We start from the raw sequence: 14997 nt of genomic DNA, 5'->3' as shown, positions 1-14997 counted from the left end.
TGGATTCATTTTATTAAAGCTACCTCATTGATGATAAATTGTCCTTAAGATAAGTATCTTATATATATGTTAAAGATGAGTTATGCATATAGTTATTTTTACACTAAATGGTGATTAACTATAGAGACATGTCTCCTCCTCTCATATTTATATGAGATCCAAATTTACATTTGAAAATCATCAATTACAATGGCAATGAAAATAAATTTGTAGAAATGATCTTAGTTACTTTAACATGGTATTAGAGCCAGACTGCAAATGATAATACTTGAAGATTTGACAATAATATTTGTGACCTATCGATTTATTGGAAACACACTTTGATTGTCATTGAATAAGGTCCACCCACATGCCATGCTTGGACTATAATATGGAGAGGGGCCAATTGGGATGTCATGCTGGTAGGAAGATTATAGGCATGATAGTGATGCCTGTTTTGATCTAGGGAACCTATGCCATTTTGAACAGTGTTGATAATTTCATTTAGATGTCATTGTTGATGAAGATTGGAACACAAGCTAAATTATATCTATTGAGGCACCTCTATTTGACCATTTTGGCATTGCTTTCACAAAAGACATGCATTTTCATCTGATTGTACAAGCATGCAAATTGTCCAGTTTGTAGAGCTGACGTAGCCATGGTTTTGGTTGAACAAATTCAACCACCCGAGGGAAAATATGAGCAATGTTATGAGATCAAATCTCAAGATTAGAGTGGGATTTTAGATCAGCGATAAAATATAGAAATAGCAGATGGGAGATGAGAAAAAGGAATGATGGTCAATCATTGATCATGGTTACATAGAAATTCGATGCCTTGTATAAGAGCTGAAGCTCAAAAAACTAAGAAAATACTCAGCTTTAGTAGAAGGTGTATCAAATAATAGGAGGTCTTTAAAGAATATGATAGTTCCATTGTAAAGACACCATGAAGATGAAGGTCCAATAGAATTAGTAATATGTAGTTGAATATAGGTCCTAATGAAGAAGAATATTCAGTTCGAGATTAATGAAAAAGGAAACATTGCAACATTTTAAGGGCAAAAACAACTCCTAAATTAACTACAACAGTAGTGTTATAGAATGCATTTAATATTTGTACTCAACCTAAAGTCCAATGATAATTTATATTTGATGAAGGCATAGAAGTATCAAAGGAATGAACACCAATACAATAGTTATTGAATAAAAGAAAATATCATTTTACCTATAGCCATAAAAAGAGATGATTTACTTTAATATACAATAGATCAAAGGACAATGATCAAAGATAGTAGTATGATTTAGAAAAATAAATGTCATTTCTTGAATTTTAGGTTGATGACATATATTAAAGCCTAGATGGTATCAACTGTATATTAATGGTAGAGTCATCAACACACATTAGTAACTACATATATTGTGAACAAAGTAGCAATTAGACTAAACCTAAAAATGAGGAATTTACGGCAGCCTATAAATCATTACATTGCAAAAAATGAAGTATACGATGATAATAATTTTAAAAAATTGTCAAATCTTTGAAGAGCAATAAGGGTATCGTGCATGAATAAAATGATCACTAACATTCCAGTGATAGAGGATTAACATACATAAGCCTTTGAGTGATTGACAACAATAAGAAGTGTTAAAACATGTCAATTTTGTAAAGATTAATGATTGTTTAACAAATGTCAAAGCACTACAAACCTCAATGTAGTAATTCCTTGTGTGCTTGAATATACATATTTATGTGCTGAAATGTAATGAATGAAAAAATTTAGAAGTAAAGGTCAAGCAATGTGGATGGTGACAATTATACTCCATTCAACTAAACTCTCCATTATGTATAGTGACATCATTGGTAAGGTATGTATAAAATTATGTTTTTAGGCATTTTATTATATATTATATATTTGTTACTATACCATATGAGATGCTATAGTTGAAAATAAATGTTTGATAATATATAATATGTTCTATATATAATATTTTGAAATATTATATATATATATATATATATATATATATATATATATATATATATATATATATATATATATATATATATATATATATATATATATATATATATATATATATATATATATATATATATATATATATATATATATATATATATATGTACATTCATTTGAAATGATATTTGATAATTTGACAAAATGTTTGCTTAATTATATGAGAATATAAAAGGTAAAAAATCTAGTTGTATGATTAATTTTAGTTTTATATAAAAGATGAATTAATATAATTTTAAATATTTTGAATTATACATGTGCTTATCTTAATTACATAATTGCATGGATTGTAAAAATCATATTATATTGAGGATAGAGAAAATATTATGTAATTTATATTATCATTATGGCAACTAATATATTATTTTTGTTGTGTAAATAAATATTTTTTTAACACTTCCTTATTCATTATTTGATCATCAAATAGTTATGTTGTATGAATCCTAACTAATGTCAAGATTCTTATGTATATTATAAAAGCTATGTGCCTTGATCTTTTCCTTTGAGAATTTTATTTAAGGTAGCTTTGAAAGAGAGGGAGTAGATAGATGATAAGATTCAGTCAATTTTTTGTGATCTTGATCATATTGATTTAGAGGGAGTAAATCATGTTGTGATAGAATCTTCAATGATCAATAAATTGTAACAGTAAAGAGGACTATAATTCATTCAACTATGTGATCTTAATGGACCTACCACTTGTGTACATGATATGAAAATGCAAGTTGGAACTTAGAAAGAAGTATTCAAATTTGACGTGATGTGAAAGTGTTAATGATATAGAAGTGGTAACTTTACATTGTGGGGGGAATAATAGGCAATGTTTCATTCCCACTTGAACCATCCTTAGAAAAGGAGATATTCTATGATCCTTATGGGAAAATAAGTACTTGTATCTTTTACATTTATCTATTCATTTATTTGTAATTCTATACAAAATATAAGGGTTAGTTGCTTTGATCTTTTCCTTTATGTTTGAGGATATTCTGACAGGAAAAGGAGGTTATTCCTAATGATTAAGATGGATAAAGTGAGGCTTTTGAAGAAAACATCTTTGATGATTAAGGTTATGAGATTCTTCTACATTAAGAGGGAGTATGAAACTTCTTCGATGGCAATACAAGAGCTTAGAAGATTGATATTTAGAGGGAGTCTAGAAATACATTTGGATAAATACATGATGTGATGGGCCTACTCTTATGTATATCATGAGGAAGTGATGAATTATCACCAAAAAATTAGATAATTGATTTAGATTGAGTTTGACAGGCATCCTTGGGTGGAGAATTTTTGAGGAAGTAACTAGAGGACCTAACTTTCCAAGATCAATGTTCAGAGAAAGAAATTTTGAGATGAAATTCTTTGTGGATGATGTCTTCTCTATGAGGAGAAGTTCTAAGGGAAATCCATTATATTATGCTCTCCTCTATAAGAAAAGTATAAGGTGAAAACCCTTTGTACCACCCTTTGATTTGGTTCATGGTGGTTACTATTTCACATATGATATGTAATGAAAGGTGACAATTTGTCATTGACATATATATAGAAGATAGCCATTATAAGATGATGATCTTGTAGATGGTAGACCTGTTACCATTTTTGTAGACACCATGATAACAAACAAACAAAAGGTAATTGTTTGTAAGGTGATGATCTTGCAAATGATAGGCCTGTTATCATGGACATCTCTAGATATTTCTTTAGGCAATTAGAGGTCATAGATATCAAACTCATTTGTTATCATGGACATCTCTAGACATTGCTTCAAGAAATTAGAGATCATGAGTAACAAATTTTCATGTTATATCATGGACATCTCTAGACATTGATTCTAGCAATTAGAGATCATGAGTAACAAATTTTCATGTTATTACTATGGATATCTCTAGACATTGCTTTGGGCAATTAGAGATCATAGATAAAATTTTCATTATTGCTCTAGATATTGTTTTAGACAATTAGAGATCATAATATATGTTATCATAGTGTTTATAACATTGTGATTGTAGTTATTTGGCAAGTCACTATTTTAGAGTGTTAAAATAAGATAATATGTTGTGTATAGATATCCTTGATTTTGATGTCTCATAAAATGTTTTTGTTACTTCTCCCTTACTGAGAGAGAGTGTTGAAGTATAGCATTAGTCGAAGTGATATACTCATTACATTGAGTATTTGTATTCATTATTTATATGAACATTGTTTTATGTCTCATATTACTAATAAGAAAAATAAAATTATATATATGTATGTATGTATGTATGTCTATGACATACATAAACTATGAGACATGACCTTGTTGTAGCCTCTGTTGGTTTGGTTTTATTAAAGCTACCTCATTAATGATAAATTGTCCTTAAGTTAAGTATCTTAGATATAATATATATTATATATGTAATATGCAATATCATATATATTATGCATTATATATCTTATATATCATATATATATGATATATGTAAAATAATATGTATTATATATATTATACATTATTTATTATTATATAATAATATAATATTATAATATTATATTACATATATGGTTAATACATTAATATTATATATATGTTAAAGATGAGTTATGTATATAGTTATTTATATATTAAATGGAGATTAACTATAGAGACATGTCTCCTCCTCTCATATTTATATGAGATCCAAATTTGCATTTGAAAATCATCAATTACAATGGAAATGAAAATACATTTGCAGAAATGATCTTAGTTACTTTAATACTCTTCCCACATAACAATGAGGATAACTACATGTAATGCTAGGGGACTCAACACCTTTAGAAAAAATAACTTATTAAAGTACAACCTATCCTTATTTGAATTTGATCTAATCCTACTACAAGAAACTAAAATGAATAAAGAAGAGGGAGACAAATTTGAAAAGAAATTTAAGATACTAGAAAACTGAATTAGTAGAATCCAATGAAGCATCAAGAGGCTTAGGTATAATATGGAACCCTCATAAAATAGACTTCACCAAAGTCATCGCTAATAATAATTGGATGGGGGGAAGAGTCAAAATTTTAGAAGAAACATTCATCTATTAGTAGTAAATGTATATGGACCTACACAAACAACATAAAGAAAGGAAACTTGGAAAGAAATCAGTGCATTCATAAACAATAATTAGATAGATATTTTTTGCATAGGAGGTGATTTAGTGCAATCTTGAACATGGATAAAAAGCATGGTGGATTGTAAATAGTGACACAAGTTATAAAAGATTTCAGATATTGGGTCAAAAGAGACAATCTAATAGACACCTCAATAAATAATGGAATATACATTTGGAACAACAAAATAATAGGATTTTGTCACATTGCAGAAAGGCTAGACTGATTCTTTTTTAAAGAGGATCTAAGTGAGATCAACATAGTCATGTAGCCAACCATCCTTCCAAACATAGGGTTTGATCATTTCCCAGTCAAAATTGAATTTGAAGAGGTACACAAACCTTCATGAAAACCCTTCAAATGTGAGAAAATGTGGTTTCTAGATGACAACTTTATGAAGAACATCAAACAATGGTGGCAACAAAACAAGTTTGAAGGATCCAAAATGTTCTGTTTCATATCCATATTAATTACTTAAAGAAAATATCCTCAAACGGAACAAAGACCACTTCAATAACATATTTCAAGAAAAACTAGATAATGAAGAAGAACTAAAGAAATTAAATGAGAAATAATAAAAAGGGGATGAATAATAGAAAATATAATAAAGAAAAATAATTATTAGAAAAACATAAAATGATATTTGTCAAAGAAGAAATCTTCTAGAAATAAAAATCTCAAGAGGCTTGGCTCTTGGAAAGAGATCGAAACATGAATATATTTCATTACAATATGATAAACAATAGAAGTTTAAATAGAATCACAAAAATTAAAAATGATGAAGGAAACCTTGAAGAAGATCCAACAAAAATACCTGAAGTATTAGTGAATTACTACAATAATATCCTCAACAACTTTGAAAGCTCAAACGTAGAAGCTCAAACTTTAATGTTGAACTCAATACCCAAGTTAATCATACCAAAAGAGAATCAAATCTTAAATAAGCCATTTACACATGAATAAATTAAAAAAAAAACATTATTCAGCCTCAACCTAGATAAATTACCGGACTTAGATGGATTCCAAGCTTTCTTCTTTAAAAAATGTTGGGAAAGTCTAAATCATGGCTACATATAAAATACTATCCAAAGTATTAGTAAATAGACTGAAAATAGTGCTTCCAAAATTAATCTTAGAAGAACAAACATGCTTTGTACTAGGAGGATCCATCTTTGATGGGATCATAATTATTCAAGAGATAATCCACTCCACCCAAAATAACAAGGAAGCATGTATGTTAATGAAACTAGACATCCATAAAGCATATGATAAGGTAGACTCGAGATTCTTTTGCAAAACATTAGAAGCCTTCATTTTTCACATCAATGGATTAACTTAATTTTTACCTATATCACAACTCCTAAAATACCATTTCTTATAAACGGATCCGTAGAAGGATTTTTCAACATATCAAGGGAGATTAGACAAGGGGATCCAATATCCCCCTTCCAATTCATCATAGTGGCAGAAGCATTTGGAAGAGAAATTAAAAAAGCACAAGAAGAGAGAAAAATAAAAGGGATCATTGTTGCAAAAAATATATCCAAAATAACACATCAACAATTTGCAGATGACACAATCCTTCTTCGGGAAAGTATGATAGAGGAATCTCATAACTATTAAAAATTAATATAATCATATATGGAAGCATCAATGCAAATGGTAAATTCTAAAAAATCAGAAATCTTTTTTCTAAATAGATCTATAAATGGAAAAAAAATAACATCATGAGATACAAGAAAGGTACATTCCCATGCAAGTACCTAGGTATTTAGTTGGAAAAAAGGTGCGAGAGATTCTAAAATATGGAAGCCCATACTAGAAAGAATAGAGAAAAACATGGAAAATTGGAAAGGCAAATAGCTAACCAAAGCTAGATGAACTACAAAAATAAAATTACTACTTTCATCTATCCCAACATATCAAATTTCATGTCTCCCTCTCCTGAAAGTGATTAAAAAAAAGCTAGACAACAAGCTCATAAACTTCTTTTGGAAGGGAGTGGAAAAGAAAAAGAAAAAAGAAATGATCAAATAGGAAAATATCCATAAACCAAAAGAGCTACATGGGCTATAAATAAAAAATATAAGTTGGGAAAATGAACCTTTAGGAATACAAATAAGTAATATTAGTAGAGGGAAAGAGAAATGGATCTAGAAATCTGTAACACCCCACCAAGGGATCCAAAAGAACTAACCTAAAGTTTCGCTAAGTTTGGTAGCATTTTTTTTTTGAAACATGAAAGTTAAACCATTCACAACATACACATAGTAGCAAAAACATTAACAACATTCAACTGAAAGTATACATAAACATAAATAACAGGTTACATTCCTTAAGGATTCCTTAACATTGAATCACATTTAAATTAACTAGTATTGATTCCATCTAACACCACATCCACATGAAATAATAATAAAAAGTCCAACATTCTTAAACAATGTAATTTGTTCCAAATGTCCCATAGTAAATTTACATTTTAGAATGCTCAATCATCCATTGTACATGTCACAGGGTATGAAAGACATAAAAGAATATACATGTGTGAAAATAAAGTACATCATCCTATTCTAAATCCATGATGCAAGTGCAGTAAAGTAATTGAAACCATATTCCATACATAATACATCATCATAGAAGATATAAACATCCATCGTAAGGTATAACCATATGTCATAAAAAATAATTATCTAAGTGCATGGTTCCTCCCAACCATAAATAGCATCATTAGACCATCGTGGGCCCTAGCCATCCCTCTGTGCATAACATCCCAAGTCACCAAAGAGATCATCGATACTATCATAGTAGGAATGTCACTCCTAAACATACTACATCATATACAAAAATAAATGTAACATGCTACAGCATATGCATAAGAAATCTAATCATGCAAAATAAAGCATAGGATAAGTAAATAACATCATCTATCATATGCTAATCATTGATATAAGGATACATGTCCTCCATAATAAACCAAGAACAGAATGAAGATAGATGCCAACAAAGAATGCTTCAGCCACGGTGTCTCAGAAGGATCTCAAATGGTAAGAGTAAATAAGCACTACCACTCGACCGCATGGAACCTAAATGGCCCACTCCCACCATGCTGAGGAGATAATCTCAAGTCCCAAACAGATAATCATATCACATAGCACAAGTACTTTCTAAGTCTAGGAATCCTAAAAGTATACTAACTCAAAGGTTCCAACACAAATTGACATCTAATCCTAGAGGCACACAAGACACGTAGGAACCTACTATGTAAGCGAGAAAGTGTCATCGCACGGATCTCATAGAGCATACCATCACATTACCATGGTTGGGTTTAGAAAGATTGAGATCAAATAACATGCCATTACATTCGCATAACTCCCAAGCCTCTGGTAGACATCCTAACTGGTCAACACTCAAGGACCACCCAAACCCCAAACATGGATAGCATAAAGAACAAGATACAAACACATATTTTAGTTTTCTTTTGCAATCACATGGTTAGGCCAAATATGAGGTTTCAGATATTGTTCAAGTGTATAAGATTCTTTGTTTAATCTACAAGTCAACCCATTCATCTCTTTGAATAAAGCATATAATCATTGCCCCATTAATTTAAACAATTTTCAAAATAATCGAAAGGTAATTATTTACTTATTGAATCAACAAACTCATTCCCATTGATTTTTAATAAAATCATTAGTTTACAATAACCAATGCTACTAATGATAAAACTCTATGGATTCCAAGAAGTGTCTACCATTAATCAAATCTTTAGAATAATACTTATCATCTTCAAATACATAATTTACAATTTCCTTAAACTTGGTATTGTCTATAATCATATCAATTAAAACTCTATCACATAACTTTAATTATCAATTAAATTTAATTAATTCTATAATTAATTAAATTAATTAATAATTACATATCCATATTAACAACTCAATGCATATCATTCAATTAATAATTAACAATAATTTCATGAATTAAAAATCAACCATGTTCCACTCCATCAACATTCAAATTAATAATTTAATAATAACTTGTTAAATAATAATAACAAGTTATATTAAAAAGCTTATTAATAAACCTACAATACCAATTTCACCATTATTTTTAATGGATATTAATATCTCTTTTCAATTTAATAATTCATATTTAATATAACAATTATCAATATTAAAATAACATATAACAATAGCAAATATTAAAATTAATTAATGAATATACATATTTTAATAACATATATTATCAATAAAAATTACATATAAGTAAGTACCTACAATTTATAACACTTATGGTATTATAAACTTAATAATATTAAATTTCATTTTCAAAGCGATTTGTTTACAATCGCTATGGACTACATTAGTGAAGCCCTGTGGCTATCCAAGTCTACTGGCTTTAATTGTGAAGGGTTGTGCACTAATAATTCGCAGGCGCTAATGACATTAGCTATGTGGTACAATGAATGTGTGGCAATTTTAAGAAAACCACCCCATCGCAGGTACTCTATGATGGCACCGGCTACGGTGCAACATATTTGCACCGTGCCGTTTGCGTTTTCGTCAGTCTCCCCACTCCTCTGACGGCTTTTCCGACATGCACGCTTTCAACTCTCCCGTACTCTGTTGAAAGTGCTGGACTTTCTGACATGTACTTTTACATCCCTCTTTTATTATTATGATGTTTATATTATTTTGTTTTTGTAAATTGTAAATGTTTAAATGAGTAGAATATGTATTATTTTTTTATTTTAGATAAGTAAAAAGATTTTAGATACATATTTTTAATGTAAATTTTAAATTTTAAAAATATAGAAATAAGATAAAAAAACATTTATTTTAAATAAGTAAATTATCTATAAAAAAATTTGAATTTTTTTAAATTTATTTATTTATTATTATTATTTTTTAATTAATGGATAAGAAATCGAAGCCACAAAATTTGAATATCTTAATTAGAATGGGAGATTAAAAAAATTCAATAATTTCTTATATTTTATAATCACATTATTATCAATATATTATAAAATTTAACAATTTTTTATATATTATTAAATAAAAAATACTTTACCAATAAGTAAATTTTAATATATTTAAGATTTCTAAAAATCTTTCATTTATTTTATAAAATTTAATTTATTAATTTTATTTTATTATATATTCTATGTTTGTGTACTTGTGACTCTTTTATTTTTTATTTTTTTTATCTTTATACTATAGTTGTGCATCATCTTTAATTTTGAAATAATCATAATGTTAAGATATTAGATCATGACCATTAGCTATGTTAATTTGTTACGTTATTATTCAATTTTATTTTTTAAAAATTATAAATGAATTTATTTAGAATTTTGTCAAATAAATTTTTTAATTGTATGTTGGGCCTATCAATCACTATAATTATTATACTCATATGCATTTATTGGATGTCAGAGATTAATGAACATGAGCATAAAGTTTTTACTTTTTTCACATTTATTTCACTATATTATGTTATAGTTATTTCATGAATGTTCCATTCAGATTTCTTTACCCATATCTTATTTTCATGATAAATTACAGTGTGTGCTACGAGATTGAAATATCAATAATATTAAAAAATTTATTCTAATATTTCGTTCACTAATTGATATATTTTACTTGGTTTTTAAAATTTTAAAATTAAAAGTCACCTTATCATTGAGTTTAATCTATCCACATTCTAATTAATATAATATTTTTTTCTTATAACTATTTTACTTATATTTATTTAATTACTATATTTCAAAAATTTAAAACTTACAACAATATAAAAATCAAAATAATAATCTATTTTAATATCTAAAATAAAATAATTATTTTCATATTATATACTTCTTTAAAATATATTTTATTAAATTTATAATTAATTAATTTAATAATATATAAAATTATTTCATTATGTTTTATAATATATTAACAATAATTTAAATTGAATTTCTCTATCTTCCATTCTAAGTAAAATACTTAAATTTCACTAAAAGAAAATTACTTCTCCAAAAAAAATTATTTTATCATTATATTTTAAAAATTAAAAAATTAAAAAATATATCTAAAATCTTCTTTGAAACAATTTTAACGTACAATGTGTCTCACAAACATGATTTCTAATTCATTTAAGATGAGGACTCTCACTCCTCTAATTCATTTCACTCCTTTAATTCCTTTAACATGATCATTCCTCTAATTCTAATTAATCTAATTAATTTAACACTAATTCTTTAGAATGATCACTCCTCTAATTTTATTTCATTTAAGTCATGTTAATAACACGAGTATTAAAAAATAATACGAATATTAAAAAAGGTGAAGTGTTAAATAACATGAGTAATAAAAAAGGTGAAAGTAATATTAAATAACATGGCTAATAAAAAAGGTGAAAGTCATATTAAACAACATGAGTATTAAAAAAAGTGAAAGTTGTGAATATTAAAAAAGGTCATTCTTTAGTGTTAAAAGGTCAACTTAAATTCAATTTAAAAGAGACTTCAACTTATTCATTTAATCTATCTAATTCATCTAAGTCATTTAACATGAATACTAAAAATGAATACCAACTTATTCATTTAATCTAATTCATCTAAGTCATTCAAAGACTCTCACTCCTCTAATTCATCTAATTCACCTAAGTCATTTAATTCATCTAAGTAATTCCTTCATTTAAGATTTACGACTCTCACTCCTCTAATTCATCTAAGTCATTTAATTCATTTAAGTACTAAAATGTGACTTCCACTCCTCTAATTCATCTAAGTCATTTAACATGAAAATAAAATACAAGTAAAGGAATCCCAAATCTAAAGTGGAACATTCATGAAATAACTATAACATAATATAGTTAAATAAATGTAAAAAAAGTAAAAAATTTATGCTTGTGTTAATTAATCTCCGATGTCCAATAAATGCAATAATGCAATAGACAATAGGTTCAGAATTTAAGAATAATAATTATAGTGATTGATATGCCCAAATACAATTAAAAAATTCATTTAATAAAATTCTAAATAAATTTATTTATAATTTTTTTAAAAATAAAATTGAATAATAACATAACAAATTAACATAGCTAATGACGATGATCTAATATCTTAACATTATGATTATCCTTCAAAATTAAAGATGATGCACAATTATAGTATAAAGATAAAAAAATAAAAATTCAAAGAGTCACAAGTACATAAACATAGAATATATAATTAAATTAAATTTTATAAAATAAATGAAAATTTTTTAGAAATCTAGTATTTTTTATTTAATAATATATAAAAAAATTATTAAATTTTATAATATATTCATAAATAAATTCATTTATAATTTTTAAAAAATAAAATTGAATAATAACGTAACAAATTAACATAGCTAATGGTCATGATCTAATATCTTAACATTATGATTATTTCAAAATTAAAGATGATGCACAACTATAGTATAAAGATAAAAAAAATAAAAAATAAAAGAGTCACAAGTACACAAACATAGAATATATAATAAAATAAAATTAATAAATTAAATTTTATAAAATAAATGAAAGATTTTTAGAAATCTTAAATATATTAAAATTTACTTATTGGTAAAGTATTTTTTATTTAATAATATATAAAAAATTGTTAAATTTTATAATATATTGATAATAATGTGATTATAAAATATAAGAAATTATTGAATTTTTTTAATCTCCCATTCTAATTAAGATATTCAAATTTTGTGGCTTCGATTTCTTATCCATTAATTAAAAAATAATAATAATAAATAAATAAATTTAAAAAAATTCAAATTTTTTTATAGATAATTTACTTATTTAAAATAAATGTTTTTTTATCTTATTTCTATATTTTTAAAATTTAAAATTTACATTAAAAATATGTATCTAAAATCTTTTTACTTATCTAAAATAAAAAAAAATACATATTCTACTCATTTAAACATTTACAATTTACAAAAACAAAATAATATAAACATCATAATAATAAAAGAGGGATGTAAAAGTACATGTTAGAAAGTCCAGCACTTTCAACAGAGTACGGGAGAGTTGAAAGCGTGCATGTCGGAAAAGCCGTCAGAGGAGTGGGGAGACTGACGAAAACGCAAACGGCACGGTGCAAATATGTTGCACCGTAGCCGGTGCCCTCTATGATGTGTAGGTACCTACGGGTACCCTGCAACGTATAAAACTGCCAAAGTATGGGGTCCGTGGGGGGTACGATTCATCCCTCCTCAACTCCAATACATAATTTAATTAATTTATCTTTTTGTAAATTTATCTTTTTATGAAAATGTTTTTGTATATAACATTTTCCCAATTTCAATTTTAATTAACTGTTCACACACACACACACACACACACACACACACACACACACACACACACACACACACACACACACACACACACACACACACACACACACACACATTTGAAATTCATTCAAAAATTAATTTATTAACAACTATCTTTTAAACATATGTATATATATATCAAATTCAAGACCAATTCTGAGGTATGCATACAACGTATCCCTTTTGAATTCACCTATTTAATCCCTCTAAAAGGATTCGACCATAAGCATTAAACCATAGTTCCATAAATTCCTCAGGTCTACACATGTGGGGGTTTTCTCATATAGAAAATTAAATATCCATGACAAGATTAAATACAATTGGGACATTCACACATGGAATCCTTAGAAAGCATTCAGAAAACACAAAGAAGACAGGTAGTGGAAGAAGCGAAAATAACATATGCAAAATCATAGGTGTCTACCTGGACACTGATGCTAATTCACTTCTCCTCAAAATCTATAGAGCAAGCTCCTTCCTTCTCCAACATTCGCGGATCCACCCAAAAATGCTCTCTGAGCTTCTAGGAATGCCTAAATATAAGGAACTCTCAGGAAGCACCTAGAATGTCTCTAGAAACAACCAAAATACAAGATAAGTGTTGACAACTAAGCACCAACCTTTTCCAACCTTCTAGATGAGTCACAAGGTTGTAGACACCATGTGCTTAATTTGTGCGCTAACTCCTGCGTTGTAGACATTCGTGCAATCAAGGGGTGCGCTTACTCCTAGGTAGACTTATAACTTTTATTTTAATTCTTTTATTATTATTATTATTTATTTATTTTTTTACTATTATTAATTTTAATTTCTTTTATTTAATTCTTCTACTCAATTAATTTCCCATTTAATTAATTAAAAACAAGATATCAAAATATCATGATATTATATTAATTTTCCCCAAAATAATTAAATTATTAATTAACTCTTTTAATTTTAGACTTAATTAATAGAAAATTCATCGAAGACCTCCAAGATAATATTTGAAAACCCATCATAGAATAATCCATACAAAATTAGTCTAAGGGGTTAAAATCACAAATTATGTCATCCGACACATTCAGAAGGTAAAACATCTCAGATACTTGTCCTACCTTTCTAGGACAAATGGTTTAAGGGTTTAGGATTTGGACTTGAGAATTTATCTCCCCTCTCTTACCATTGAGATAATGCGATAGGGCACGCTCATCCTGTCAATTCAGGGAAGTCCATACCCGGTACTTGCAATCTGCATAAAATCCATGCATGTACAATATATATATATATATATATATATATAGGTAATGGCAGGAAGTGGTGCATCATGTAGATCTCGACTAGTAGATGACTATGACTCCCTTCCTTAACCACATCAGAAATGCCTTACATAAAGAAAACAAACACGTATACCATACACATGCAAGTATGGGGTAAGTATCCATAAGAAAACACATGTGATAATAAACCATCTAACTAATCATCATCAATAACTGAAAATAATGTAATAATCATCATGCA

Source organism: Cupressus sempervirens, chromosome 11 (assembly GCF_028749045.1).
Source record: "Cupressus sempervirens isolate cs-2001-9-10 chromosome 11, ASM2874904v1, whole genome shotgun sequence".
In the NCBI taxonomy this organism is placed as follows: domain Eukaryota; kingdom Viridiplantae; phylum Streptophyta; class Pinopsida; order Cupressales; family Cupressaceae; genus Cupressus; species Cupressus sempervirens.
This window is presented reverse-complemented; position numbering follows the sequence as displayed.